At 40.3% G+C, this 14,720-nt stretch overlaps 1 long non-coding RNA gene across 1 annotated transcript in view; it reads right to left on the bottom strand.

Annotated features, from left to right (window-relative positions):
- Positions 1 to 12,882, bottom strand: part of LOC142848904 (uncharacterized) — a 36,169-nt gene extending 23,287 nt beyond the window's left edge. Inside the window, exon 1 of the long non-coding RNA XR_012910485.1 lies at positions 12,624 to 12,882. This is a non-coding gene — a long non-coding RNA (uncharacterized LOC142848904). The remainder of the gene's footprint in view (positions 1 to 12,623) is intronic.
- Between the last annotated feature and the right edge of the window lie 1,838 nt (positions 12,883 to 14,720).

The raw sequence follows: 14,720 nt of genomic DNA, 5'->3' as shown, positions 1-14,720 counted from the left end.
GATAATAATAAGAGTATTGGTATTGGTAACTTATTCACTAACATAGCAGTGTGTAAGCAACATCACTGCTCAAACAATATCCATGGGCATCCAAGTGTTACCAGTGCATTGCTGTCACCCTCCAAGCAAAGTACCTGCCTTTTCAACACACCAAGTGATAACACACGAGTAATCGCTATTAATGGGCTGTAGTGAAACACTGGGCTCATCGTCAACCTTCATTTGTATTTTAATAAATAAAGCTTGCCTGAAGTTCAGAGAGTAAAACAGCCACACTGATCATCTTTACAGACCAGGCAGTAGTGACACACACTTTTAATCCCAGTAGCCACATTAGTTTGCCATAAAAACCAGGCAGTAGTGGTGGGCGCCTTTAATCCCAGCCCTAGAGAGGAATATAAGGTGAGAGGATACAGCTCTCAGACACAGTCTCATTCTGAGATTCCTGGAGGCGGGATCCCTATTTTGGAGTGAGCTAGAGATAAGAGCTAGTGGATGGCTGTTTTGCTATTCTGACCTTCAGGTTGAACCCCAATTTCTGTCTCTGGGTTTTTATTAATCATGCTACACATAAATCTCCAGGTTAAAAATGGAAAATACACCTCCCTGTACTCTTTCAAATCCATAACCTCTTTTTTCATTAATTACTGTTACATAATATATAAGTGTACATAGGAAACATCCCTAAACACATAAGTACAACCCAGTCAGTCTGTATGATGTCACATTTATGTATGTTTTCAGGGCCGATCATTTCGATTAGATAGCCAGTTGGTGTTCTCTTTTTCTCACTTCCAGCACCATTGGTTGCCTGCAGATCTTCTCAACAGGATGAAGGCCTCCTGGGCTTCCCCTCATTCACTTCAGCATCTCTGTTGATATTGTCCTTGTTCACCTGAAGCTTAGACAGTCATGTTGGTGAGACTTTATATGTGTAGCTTCTGAAATCCCCAGGAGACACAGTCTCACAGCAAACTGCTTGTTCTGCATCCTACAATTTTTCCTCCCCTTCTCTGCAATGGTGCCTGAGCCCTAGGTTCAGGAGCTGTGAGCAGCATGTGGGACTCTTTAGAGAGAGGAAAAAGAATGGATGGAAAACAATGTAATTATATTATAATCTCAAAAATGAAAGAAATCATTTTTAAGGGCAGAAATACACTTTAAAATAAAGCTATATTTGATCACTATTGTTTCAAGAATTTTATTTCTAAAAATAAGTTGAAAAATTATTAAAGTTTATTGAGTAATTATGTGTAATTATGTGTAGCTACCATACTTTTTGAAGACTGTAAAATAGACAAAAGACTTGGCATTTGTATTTTAAAAATTCCAAGCAATACCAATCAAATAAGTTATTTCTTTTCACTTATTTTGTCAAATTGAAGTTGAGGTGGCTACATTATTAATTGGAGGATGGATATAAGACTATTGCAGACATATTTTCTAGTAAGACTAAAGGATAGGAAAGAAGTATAAAATGTAAGAAGAAGAAAGTTTTATGGTCAATATTAATGGGATCATGCAGAATTCTTATATGGCTTTACCCCTTCCCCTTATTTGGGGACCCATCCTGATTCACTGGTAACATGCTGTTTGTCTTTTTAAAAGGAACATATCCAAACCTCAGTTCAACAGGGATTGTACCAGTATTGCTGGAAAAGCAGAAGCAGGAGATAAAACTCAGCTGACAGGCAAGTTCTGGGATGAGTGGACAGATAAGCCTTGTGGAACATTCTAGGAGGAAATTCCTCTGCCATTCTCAGAAGAGACTTCACCACTTTAATCATCCATTAGGACAGCTTCTCACATCAAATGTATTAAAAGAAATCAAAATTACCTGGGGGTGGGGTGGAGCTGAAGGATAATATCTGTGTATTTGAAGACCGTAAATGGGATGGAGAGACAAGAAGTTCTGTAGAATTTTCTTTCTTCTGCATTTCTTTTAAAGTTGAAAATAAATCTTTGTGGAAATATTTCAAAGTTTTTAATTCATGTGAGAAACATTATATGAATTATTTCTAAACTTAGGTCTTGCTTTTAAACAAATATGACACATGTCATTTAAAAACTTCAAGATGAGAGAATAAAAGACATATCCTTGCAATTAAAATGATTATTTCAGCCTCCCAGTCAGTATGTAAATATCCACGAGTGTCTGGGGAGTGAGTGTGGGGGTTTTGTTTGCTTCTTTCTTTTTGGAAAAGAATGCCTCAGTCATTCTCTTGATGTTGGGTTGAGATCTCATCTTTGCATGTTTCCGGTTTTCTTAGAAGAGGAAGGCAGCTCTCCTGCAGCCTTCTTTAACACTGTGTATCAGATAATGCTGACTAACTGAATGAGCCTCAAATAGTAAAACCACAGAGGCTTATTTCTCATTCATGCTGGACAAATGCCTACTCATCAATGTTACCAGGGACCTCTGATAGCCACATAAGTAGTACATTAAGTAGTCACCATATTTGTCTTAGAGACCGTTATGTCATGTGCAGAGAGAGCACTGGAATGACTTCCAATTAAATGCTTAGCCCTAAATCAATCTACATAAAACATTGGCCAAAATAAGTTGCATAAGCTAGAATGTAAAAACTTGATATACATCAGAAATATCTGATGAACCATATTTAGCATGACCACACATGATCACACCTATATAAGTTACTCTTGGACAGACCTTATTTTCCCCTGGTGTGATGCATCAATCAATTTTGAAAACACTTAGAGTTCATATGACATAATCCTTTTATCTCCTCCTAATTTGTCTGATGTGGGATGTCCTTCTGTATATGTGTTGCTTTTATTAATTATTGAATAAAGCTGCTTTTGCCTATGGCAGGACAGAATATTGCCAAGCAGAGTGCTACAAGTTATTGTATATATCATATATGGAGAGGGAGAGAGAGAGAGAGAGAGAGAGAGAGAGAGAGAGAGAGAGAGAGAGAGAGAGAGGAGTCAGGTTGTCGTCATGTAGCTGATGAAGATAAAGGACACTAGAACATTACTACCAGTAAGTCACAGCCTCGTGATGATACACAGATTAATAGAATGGCTTAATTTAATATATAAGAGTTAGCCAGGAATATGCCTAAGATAATAGGCCAAAGAGTGTCGTAATTAATGTAGTTTCTGTGTGATTATTCAGGACTGGGTGGCTGGGAAATGAACGAGCAGGCTCCATTCTATAATATGGTGCCAAGGTGAGCCAACTTTATCCACATAAAACCTGAGAGAGCTTGGGAAGAAATTCTAGACACAAAAGAACAGGTTTAAGCATGGCTTCTTGGTTGCAGCATTTTCTCAGGTGGGCTTTGTTTGCTAGAGGCAAACAGAGGTGTGATCCTTTAGGAAAAAGCTTCCTGACTCAGCATTAGCAGCAAAAACTGAGTGGCTTCTTTAAGAAATGGCATTTGTGTTGGCAGCATTAACTATGGCTCTTTCAGGAGGCTGAGCACTTTATTGGTATTTGGAAGCAGAGTGCTACAAGTTGCTTAATGACAACATATACCCACTGCATCCCTGGAGCTGGGGCAGTAAGCCTGGTTTGCAGAGGCTGTGAACATGCCTTTGCTATGTTGGGCTTAGCAGAGCCAATAGACAGGGCCACGAAATTGTTCTTATCCACTTCTGCTTAGCATTAAAAAAAAAGGCACTCCTTATATTGAAGTTACAGCATAGCAGAAGAATCATTAATTTAAAAATTCTTCCTTCTCAGAACCCCACAAAAAAAGAATGATTCTCCTGCCTAATTAGGGAAAAAGGGACTTTCCAGAAATTTAGTTTAATAGCTGTCAATTCAATAAATACTTTTAGGTACTGTTTGAGAATTTTACAACTACTTTGAGAAACACTCGGATACACTAATAATAAATTCAAGAAGATGTCTAAATTTATCTTCATTTCAATAAAAATTGTGGAAACCCTCCAGAAAATGCTTCAAAATGGTATTGTTTTGGTTTCCTAACTTTAAAACTGTTTAATTGTGATGTACTACATGATAAAAACATCTTAAATAAGAGTTAAAGTGCACCTGTGTTCGAGATTTTCCCTTTACCAAGTGAAACTATACTCAGGAACTGGGCACTAATAACACACACCTTTAATCCCAGCACTCAGGAGGCAGAGGCAGGCAGATCTCTGTGAGTTCGATGCCAGTCTGGCCTACAGAATGAGTTCCAGGATAGCTAGGACTACACAGAGAGATCCTGTCTGGGGCTGGGGGAAGAAGACCTTTCTTGTGATAAAGTGGAATGATGTTTCAATGCCTTTTAATAAGATAAAATGGGGTAATTTACATGATATTGCACCATAGCACAGGCTAGTATGCAAATGGTTGCTTGTACATAATACCAGAGCCCTGAAAGAGGTAAAAGCAGGGCTGCCACAGGTGGAGGAGCAGTGGCCTTCAGCAGTGGGCGCCTTTATCTCTTACTCCCTCCTAGATAGCTTCTGGAAAACTTTCAGAAATCTTCAGTATTTTGTAAAACACAAACAGAATTCCTTATAAAATTGTAAGAACTTAGCAATGAGGAAGGAACAGAACAGTAGTTGATGTGGCACAGCTAAATGACAGAGCCAGGAAAGGCACAGAAGTAAATGGATGAGCGTTGGGGCTTTCTTATTTGTTGTATTTATGGATGATCTATGAATCTGAAACATACATTGTTAGGATTTGCTAACTATAAACTTGGCTTCTCAATCTGCACCTAATAATTATACCTCTGCTTAGTAGTGAGAAGGGCATTATATCCTAGGTGTCACAGAATAAAAATATAAGTCGTACTTATTTCTTACCTCCAATTACCTTGCTATGTAGTTGTAAGGAGAAAAAAATAACTGTTTTCTAAATGCATCATCCATCCGTCTGTTCGTTCGGCATTCATTTACTCGACAAATGTTTATTAGCACTTCGGCATACTATCTGATATTTATTATGCCTTCTTTGCCTCATCTGTATTTTCTCTGACCTTACAGTCTTCCTTATTTTAATCTCCCCCTCTTTTTTTCTTCCTCTTTAGAACCACCATCTAAAATACCCCTGCAAAATAGTTAAAATCTGGAGTTTCTTTTAGCACGAAGGTCTTTTATTGCATGCTGCTGATAAAGAAATACGAAGGAAATAAACACTTGAAAGTCAGGTTATATCTTCGTGACTGAGCTTGCTAAGATTGCAATTATCAATCCATCATCAAATATCAGTGACGGATAAAGTCGTTCCTGTTTTAAATAGCTGTAGTGAGTATGAGAGGAAGAGTTACATGAAGACAGAAGAGGTCTTTGGGAAAGGAAGGCTTAGGAGGAACTATTATACAGAAGAAGAATGGCCTGGACTTCAGACGTCTTCAGCTTTGCCTGGGACAGACTGGAAGCGTTGCCTTAAAGTGTACTGCAGTACAGCTGCCAGGGAAAGGCATTTCTCTGAGACTGATGGACGGTTCATATGACTTATAAAGACTTAAAACGTCAGTGCAAGCTGACTCTCCTTAATGGGGTCTCCTCCCCTGATGGTTCCAGGAGCTTGAAATTTAATGAGGAAAAACAAATCCTCAACAAGAATGATAAGGGAATGAGACTGAGTCTCCCAAAGACAGGAAGGAATGTACACATCCTGATCCTCTGGTCTTTAGAGGCCTTAGCAAAGCTCAGTCACTCCTGGCTCCCAAAACTCTTGTTGCAACTCTTCCACCTGCCCTCTAACCTCAACCTGCACAACTCTTTGCTTGAAATGACCTCCCGGCTCCTGTCCTCCTCTCCCCCATTGCTCCCAGTTGAAGTCCTATACAGCCTTCCAGTCTTCGTAAGTGTCACAGATGATCTCTCTTTACTCCAAATGTCAAGCGCTGTTTCTGTCCCAATTATAGCATTAATATATTTTACTTTATGTCACTGGTCAAAGTGTTCTTCTGGATGTGTAGGTATGACAGAGGGGTGCAGGGTCTGAAGGTGGGAAAGTATACATTTAAAGACAAAACCAATAATCAAGCTTAAGCCATGGAGGCACAGGGCTGTGCTCCCAGTTTTCAGGAAGCTGAGACAGAAGATCTTGAGTTCAAGGCCAAACTGGGTCCCCCACTGAGATCCTGACCCAAAACAAAAGTATCCACAATAATAATAATAATAATAATAATAATAATAAAGGAGAGGTTGTGGGGAAAAGGGAAGACTTCTGCATTGCTGGTGGGAATGCAAGCTGGTACAACTCCTTTGGATGTCAGTGTGGCGATTTCTCAGAAAATTAGGAAACAACCTTCCCCAAGACCCAATAGTACCACTTTTGGGTATATATCCAAAGGATGCCCAATCGTGCCACAAGGACATGTGCTCAACTATGTTCATAGCAGCTTTGTTTGTCATAGCCAGAACCTGGAAACAATCTAAATGCCCCGCTACCAAAGAATGGATAAGAAAAATGTGGTACATTTATACAATAGAGTATTATACAGCAGAAAAATATAATGACAGCTTGAATTTTGCAAGAAAATGGATGGAGCTAGAAAACATTATTTTGAGTGAGGTAACCCAGACACAGAAAGACAATTATCACATCTACTCACTCATAGGTGGTTTTTAAACATAAAGCAAAGAAATCTAGCCTACAAACCACAGTCCCAGAGAATTTACACAACAATGCAGACACTAAGAGAGACTTACATAGATACATGGGAAGTAGGAAGTATAAAAAGACAAGATCTCCTGAGGGAGCATGGGGACTTTGGGGGAGGGTTGAAGGAGGGAGGGGAAAGGCAGGGAGGGGATCAGAGAAAAATGTAGAGATCAATAATTATAAATAAATAAATAAATTTAAAAAAAGAAAAAAGGAACACAGAAACTTTAGGTCTAGCTTGAATTTATGTCATTGTATATTGATAGGAATATGAGATAAATAAACCATATACAAAGTTCTATACAAAATAAGTAAAGAAACCCTACCTCCATCTTACTCCAACTGAAACCTTACCTCCTATCTTATTCTCACTGCCTCTGAGTCAAGAACAGAATTGTTTTCTGTGTGTAGCACAGATTACTTTAAAGGCTCCTCACCCACAGGCAGGATAGAATAGGTGAAAAGGTTCAGTAGAATCTAAGCATGGCCCATTCTTTATTCCCCTTAATGTAGACATAGAGATTGGTCTAGCATCTGGATGGTGTCTCAAATCTAATCAGCTTTTAACCCTCCATTTCATGATATAAAATTAGGTGAGAAGTATTAGGAGATATAACGCTGGCATAGGCCTGTTCATATGTGTCTACTATATGAAAAATAGAGTTAAGACGGAGGCAGTCAAAGAGGCAGAGGAGAGAGTTTTCTTAAATTATCATCCTAATCTCCCAGGTTATGGCTTCTTGGGTTGTTTTTGCATTAATTTTGACTCTTTTATTTTTGCAGTTTTGGAGATTAAACCTCAGAGTTCTCACATGCGAGGCAAGTGCACTAAATAACTACAGAGGGACCTGTCAGCTGCTTAGGTCTTTATTTGTATGATATGTTCTAATACCATTCCCCCCATTTTCTCTGATTTAAATTGGTTTCTGTCACTTCAAACCAATATCCTTGCTAAACGAACATCATTGAAAGGCGTTGGTATCTTTACACTAAATGTAGAAAACACTTTTTAGGGGAAAGAGAATCTCTTGCCAAATAAAGTCATTCTAATAGACCATCTAGCTTTATTAAAAATAGGTCTTGTGCTTTGATCTCAAAGAGAGATTTCTCGCCAGTGTTTAAAGAGAAACAAGAGGGTAAAGAAACGGGGGCTTCAACTCAGAAGTTTGTAAACACGGTTACAAGTTTTAAAATAAAGTACCACAGAAATGTGGATACAAGGAAACAGAACAGCATCCCTGTCAGAGCCATATGACTGCATCTCAGTAGTGACATGTGTGAAGGTCACAGGAGGTCAAGAGGAAACACACATTCCTTTTTTCTTCCCCTGAATCCTTAGGAGAAAAGAGTCTTGAGTGATTGATTCCGTATGCTGTTGCACAGAGCCTATAAAAACCATGAACTTTCGGTGACTAGTCCTCTAAAACTGTGAAGTGCCAACACAAACTCTAACAGCCAGTGGCTGGTTACTTAGACTTTAGCCAGAGGACATACCGCTAAGTTTGGAAAGCCTTGTATGCTATTAAAGAAGGACACTAGTATTGAAAAATCCTGCCAGACTACCTCAGAGTCAATCAATCAGACAGAGAAAGTTTGCTTTATAAAACCTAGAAACAAGGAAATTCAGTGAAATAGCATGCACGATGTAGAATCTGCTTACAAAATACAGTAACTATTCTATAAACCAATAATAAACACAAAGAAAAATATCATGGACACATTCCACTTCATAACAGCCTCAAAGAAAATAAAATAGGTAGAAATAAACTTAACCAAGCCCCTACAATAAAGGTGAAAGGCCTCTACAATGAAAATATTAAATCTCTGAAGAAAGATATATAGAAATATACTAGAAGATGGAAAGATCTCCCATGCTTGTGGATTGGTAGAATTACTATTGTGGTAATTATCATTTTGCCCAAAAGCTATTTATAGATTTGATGCAATTCCAGTCAAAATTCTCATCTCATTATTTACAGAAATGGAGGGTAAAAGCTATCCCAGAAATCATTTGGAACTACAAAAGATACAGGATAGTCAAAGCAATCCTGACCATAAAGAATGGCTCTGAGGAAATTTAGGCTTCACGATATATTACAGAGCCTTCATAATAAAAACAATATTACACTCCAACAAAGCAGACATACAGATGAACGGAACAAAACAGAAGAACCAAACGAGTACATGTAAAAAGAATCTAATATTTGACAAAAAAATCTAAAATAACAAATGGTGCTAGGCAAACTGGATGTCTGCATGTAGAAGAATGAAGTTAGACCCTTATATAACTAATTCCAAATGGATCAAAGACATGAATGTGAAACCCTAAACACTGAAACTAATAGAAGGAAATACAGGCTGTACCCTACATAATAGAGGTGTAGAAACAAACTTTCTGTTTCTGCAGGAATTTAAGGCCAAAAATTTACAAGTGGAATCACATAAAACTAAAAAACTTCTGCAAAGCTAAAGAAGCAGTCAATTCGGTGAAGAGGAAGCCCACAGAATGGAAGGGAAGCTTTGCCAGTTATACATCAGACAGAGGATTAATTTCCAGATTACATAGACCACTAAAAAGATAGAACAAAACAAACAAACAACAAAAATAACACTCAAAAATGGATTATTGATTGACTAGACCTTTCTCAAAAGAAGAAACAGAAATGGCTAAGAAATATACTGAAAAGTGTTCATTAGCTTTAACAACAGGGAAATGAAAATCAAAACAGTTTTGAGATTTCATCTTACTATGTGAAAAATGGCTAAAATCAGCGAAACAACCAGGAACAAATGTGGACAATAATGTGGAAAAGGAGAGAAACGAATGCACTGTTGCTGGGTTTGCAAGCTGGTAGTCCTTCTGGAAATCAGCGTGGAACATGCTCAAAAACAATAACAAGCAAACAAAACCTATCCCACGACCCAGTTATACCACTCCTTGGCGTGTGCCCTAAGGTCTCCACAGATACTTGCTCAGCCATGTTCCTTCCTGCTCCATTCACAATAGCTAGAAAATGGAAATAATGCAAGTGTCCTTTAGTTGAGGAATGAATAATATAAATGTGTTCACTATGAAATATTATGCAACAACTGTGGGGGTCTCGATGACTACAAGGACCCGCATCCCTCCTACAAGAGATAAAGAAAATGAAATCGTGAATTTTGGAGGTGGATGGGTAGAACTAGAAAAGATCATATTGAGTGAGTTAGCCCAGACCCAGAAAGACAAGTATCACAAATCCTCTCTCATCTGCAGTACCTAGTTCCAAATCTTCAGGTGCAAGTATATAACCTGAAGTAACCACCAGAACTAGAAAACTTTTTTTTCTTAGAAAAATGACCATCTGAAGGTAGGCATTTGAGAGAGGAAGAGCAGAATTCAAATAATTTAAACGGGGAAATGGGGTGTGTAGGGAGAATTGTGGTAGTTTCAGTGAGAATGGACCCTATTGGCTAATATATTTGAATACTTGATCCTAAGTTAATGGATCTGATAGGGAAGGCTGGGAAGGCATGGCCTTTCTGGAGAAGGTATGTCACTGGGAGTGGGCTTTGAGGTTTAAATAGCTTCCCTCCCCAAAGCTACTCATGCTTTTTATAACCCCGCTATTCCCATTCTCTCTCTCTAATGGTGCATTTCCAGATATAAACTCTCAGCTCCTGCTCCCGCACCATGTCCACCTGCCTGCTGCTATTCCCCCAGGCTATCATAATAACCATGGACTCATCCTCTGGAACTCCAAGCCCCCAGTTAACTCTTTCTTTTATAAGTTGCCTTGATCGTGATGTCTCATTCCAGAAATAGAAAGAAAAGAAGAAGAAAAAACTGTTGTTGAAGATACCATGTAATTGGAACCAGAGGATCTCTGCTGGATCTGACCTAAGGCTCCTCACTGAGAGTTAGCTTTCATAACGGAAGATGCAGTGGAAAGCAACCAAGGGGCAGACACAAACAATGATGCTATTTATCTGTGATACGTGTGACCCATGATAATGAGAAGGCCTTCAAGATACTCCTAAAGGGGCATTAGTGGCACTCACACCTTGGCAGCAACCAAGAAACTAGGATAAAAAGTCAGTTGAAGAGAAAAAAGTATGCTTGGTACTAGAATTTAACCAACTACCGAGGCTAGTGAGGCCATGGAACTAGAGGAGAACCTACTACTGACACCTCATCAACCAATGTCACAGCTAACTGCAGTCTAAATATTTATTCCTATACTACAGATAAGTGTAGTTCTCTCCCCTCAATAGATGGAAGCCATTATAGAAAACCGCAGCTTTCAAAAGGTGAGTATAGGGTGTTCATCCTATTAATGTATCTGTGACACACTCCTGAACCTCAGAGAACACGGCAGCAGAGGGCAAGGAAGACCACAAGGACCATTGGACCAGGAAATCTGTTGTGAGTCTCCTGGGAGGCTTCTGCATGATACCTCAACAATATGGCTGTCGAAATAAAATTTGAAGGAATATAATGCCGATAGACACTGTAAATTGGAAGGACAAAATCTCAGGGGGGCACCCCTAGACAAAAAAAAACAAACTAAAAAATGCTAAGAGTGGGCAAAATAAGCTTTCAATGATCAGCACACTGCTTGGTTATCCAATCTCAAGTGGTCAGCCTTGAGAGCATACACATATAAGCAACAAGCAACATTAAATGGACTGAGAAGATTGTATTTATATACTTAAGGAGGGATGTGTGTGTGTAAAACAATAACCATTAAGAAAAAGAGGCCAGTATTTGAAAGGCGGTGTTTATAAGGAGAACAGTAAAGAAAAAAATGACATAATTATGATTTAATTAAAAAAGTCTTTCCTGAAAAATCATTATAAATCATTCAATGTCCAAAAGAACTGTAAAAAGAAAAAAAAGAAAATAAATAAAAATATTTGATACCAACAAGATAATTGACCCAGTGATCATCATATCCCCAAATACAGGCAAATCTGGAACTACTTCTATTTTCTATCTTTTCCAGTAATTTACAAAACTGAAGATAATTTTTAGATAGTGGACAATACAAAATAAGCGACTGGCCAATGGGTCGTTGCTTGACCTTGGTTTAGAATCAAATATTGAAATGAAGCGTCAAAAGACTTGTGTTATAGAAATCAGACGGCAATAGTAGACCACAGACACGTCACAAGCATCGTGTAAGGGCTAGAAGGCTTAGGAGTAGAATCCACTTAAAGGCTCAAAGAGACTGTTTTTGTCTCTTGCTCATTTTTTTAACATTTAGTTTTCTCTCATACATTATATCCCAACTGCAGTTTCCCCTCCTTTCATTCCTATTAGTCCCTCCCCTGCCCCAACTCCCCTCTTCCCCAGATCAACTACTCCTCCTCTGTTTCCTTTTAAAAAGAAAAGAAAAAAAGAAGAAAACAGGCCTCCCAGGGATATCCTCCAAAAATGACCTAACAAGAAATAATAAGACTGGACACAAACCCTCATATCATGGCTGCACATGGGGACCCAGTAGGAGGAAGAGTCCCATGCTCAGGGGAAAGAGTCAGAGACACCCCTCCCTCCACTCCCATTACTGGGACACCTACAAGAACACCAAGCTACACAATCATAAGGTATATGCTGAGGACCTAGCTCAGAGCCATATGGGCTCTGTGCTTGTGGCTTCAGTCTCTGTGAGCCCCTACGAGCCCTGCTTGGTTGATTCTGTGGGCTGTGTTCTTGTGGTGTCCTCAACCCCTTCAAACCTTCCTCCCCCTTTTCTGCGAGGTTCCATTGAGGAAATAGTTTTATGGGTAATGGGAGCTGCCACCAAGCTTGACAACGTGAGTTCAAATCCCAGGATCCACTGGTGTCAAGAGAAAACTGATTGACTCTGTGATATTTGTGCGTGCGTGCGTGCGTGCGTGCGTGCACACACACACAGGAAAACACACAAGGTAAATAAATGGTGACAATAATAATAAAAGAATATACTCAAACATCCTACATACACCGTATTTAAGAGGAACCGTTTTAAGCTTCTGGAGAGGTTCAATGAGGGAGTTGGCTTACGTGATGAATCTTCTCTCTGCATGAGCCCATGCTTCCAGTTTCCAGTGAATCAGGAGGTGTGTTCTTCCTGGCCTCTGCCGGCTGCATCAGAGGATGTCCAGGAGCCTGGAGTGAATGACTCCCAAACCATTTTCTGTCTTGAGAATCTGTTTTTCTTCTCTTTAAACGAGCTTCTCTAAAGACATGGGAGGTGCCTGTTTCCTGACCATGTCTCACTGGAAACGTTCATGGATGTGAGCTTGAGGGAATTTGCAAATTTCCTCTCTCTGATCTAGAAGACAAGGAAGAATAAATTCTCCAGGCAGTGGGAGGTGAGTTGCTTGACAGAGAGGATTTGTGGCGGGAGATGCTCAGAGGTTACTAGATGCAATGCAAAGTCTGACCCCACTCCTCTTAGTCCTGGCATTGAGGAAACGCCCTCAGCTCTGGGGATTTGATTCCCATCTTCAGGGGGAATTAATGCTTTCAAACCCAAAGCAGGTCAAACACCTACCTCCTGCTGTCTGACCACGAAAATCCCAGATACCCTGAAACACTTACCCACGCGTTAAACGGGGAACCTTCCCCCTGAAAGGCTGTTTTCCAACATGGCTCATAAACAGGCGGCACACACGCCTCAGAAACCCATTTAATACGCGTCATCTGGGACTTAGAAACTGGCTGCAAAAATAGTGAGCTGAGTAAAACATGCAGTTGTTTCCAGGAGCCTGCAAAGCAAACGCTGGAGGCAGGCACCCGGGATCTCTCAGCAAAAGTCATTTCCAGAGCTTGCTCGTGGTCGGAGGCCAGCGCTTTGAGAAGCATTCAGAAAAAACACTATCCTGAGTGAGGTAAGCCAGACCCAAAAAGAGGAACATGGGATGTACTCACTCATATTTGGTTTCTAGCCATAAATAAAGGACAATGAGCTTATAATGCATGTTCCTAGAGAAGCTAAGTAAGAAGGTGAACCCAAAGACAAACACATAGTCATCCTCATGAATATTAACCTTCATCAGGTGATGAAAGGAGACAGAGACAGAGGAGCACGGGACAGAAATCTCAAGGTCCAAATCAGGAGCAGAAGGAGACGGAGCACGAGCAAGGACCTCAGGACCGCGAGGGGTGCACCCACACACTGAGACAATGGGGATGTTCTATCGGGAACTCACCAAGGCCAGCTGGCCTGGGTCTGAAAAAGCATGGAATAAATCCGGACTAGCTGAACATAGAGGACAATGAGGAATACTGAGAACTCAGGAACAACCGCAGTGGGTTTTTGATCCTACTGCATGTACTGGCTTTGTGGGAGCCTAGGCAGTTTGGATGCTCACCTTTGGAGACCTGGATAGAGGTGGGCGGTCCTTGGGCTTCCCACAGGTCAGGGAATCCAGATTGCTCTTCAGCAGATGAGAGAGGGTGACTTGATCGGGGGAGGGGGAGGGAAATGGGAGGCGGATGAGGGGGGAAGGCAGAAATCCTTAATAAATAAATAAAAAAAAAGCAAAAGAAAAAAAAGAAAAAGAAAAGGCACTATGGCTAAGGAGAACCGCCAGGCAGCTAGCTACCTGACTGGATTTTGCCCCCAGGGGGAGGGGTCAGTAGTAGGTCTCCCTATTTAAGAGATCAGGGTACCTGTATGAGGTCACTGCGACACACAAGACAGATACTGTTTTCGGAGCTCACTGCCTCAAGAAGGCTGCCTGGCCACTGCACGAAGGTAAGCGAGTGTTTCCGAGAGGACCGAGATTTGTTTTCCAGCTGCATCTTCACGAAGCTATGGGCAAATAAAGGAACCACAGGCTGCATGCCTCCCCTGCTTGGATCGGCAACCAACCAGCCAAGTGTGCGCTCCAGCATCAAAACACGCTGAAAAGCTTGTTGTTTTAAAAAGGCTTCTTTTGAAAGAACAAGCCTCACTTGTTCCTTCTGCTTCAGAGAGACCTTCGGCGTATTCAATGATTCAGATATTTCCCATGGGTCTTACACAGAGGAAAGCTGGCTGCAGGACCTGGTCCCATAGTCCCTTGTGAGCTGCCTACACTTGGAATCACAGATCTCTGAGTAAGAGTGATATTCCAAGTTTAGGAGTACTCAGCAGTGGGTTCTTTAAGAAAC

Source organism: Microtus pennsylvanicus, chromosome 4 (assembly GCF_037038515.1).
Source record: "Microtus pennsylvanicus isolate mMicPen1 chromosome 4, mMicPen1.hap1, whole genome shotgun sequence".
NCBI lineage: Eukaryota > Metazoa > Chordata > Mammalia > Rodentia > Cricetidae > Microtus > Microtus pennsylvanicus.
The sequence above is the reverse complement of the archived record's forward strand: the minus strand, read 5'-3'. Positions and strand labels throughout refer to the sequence as shown.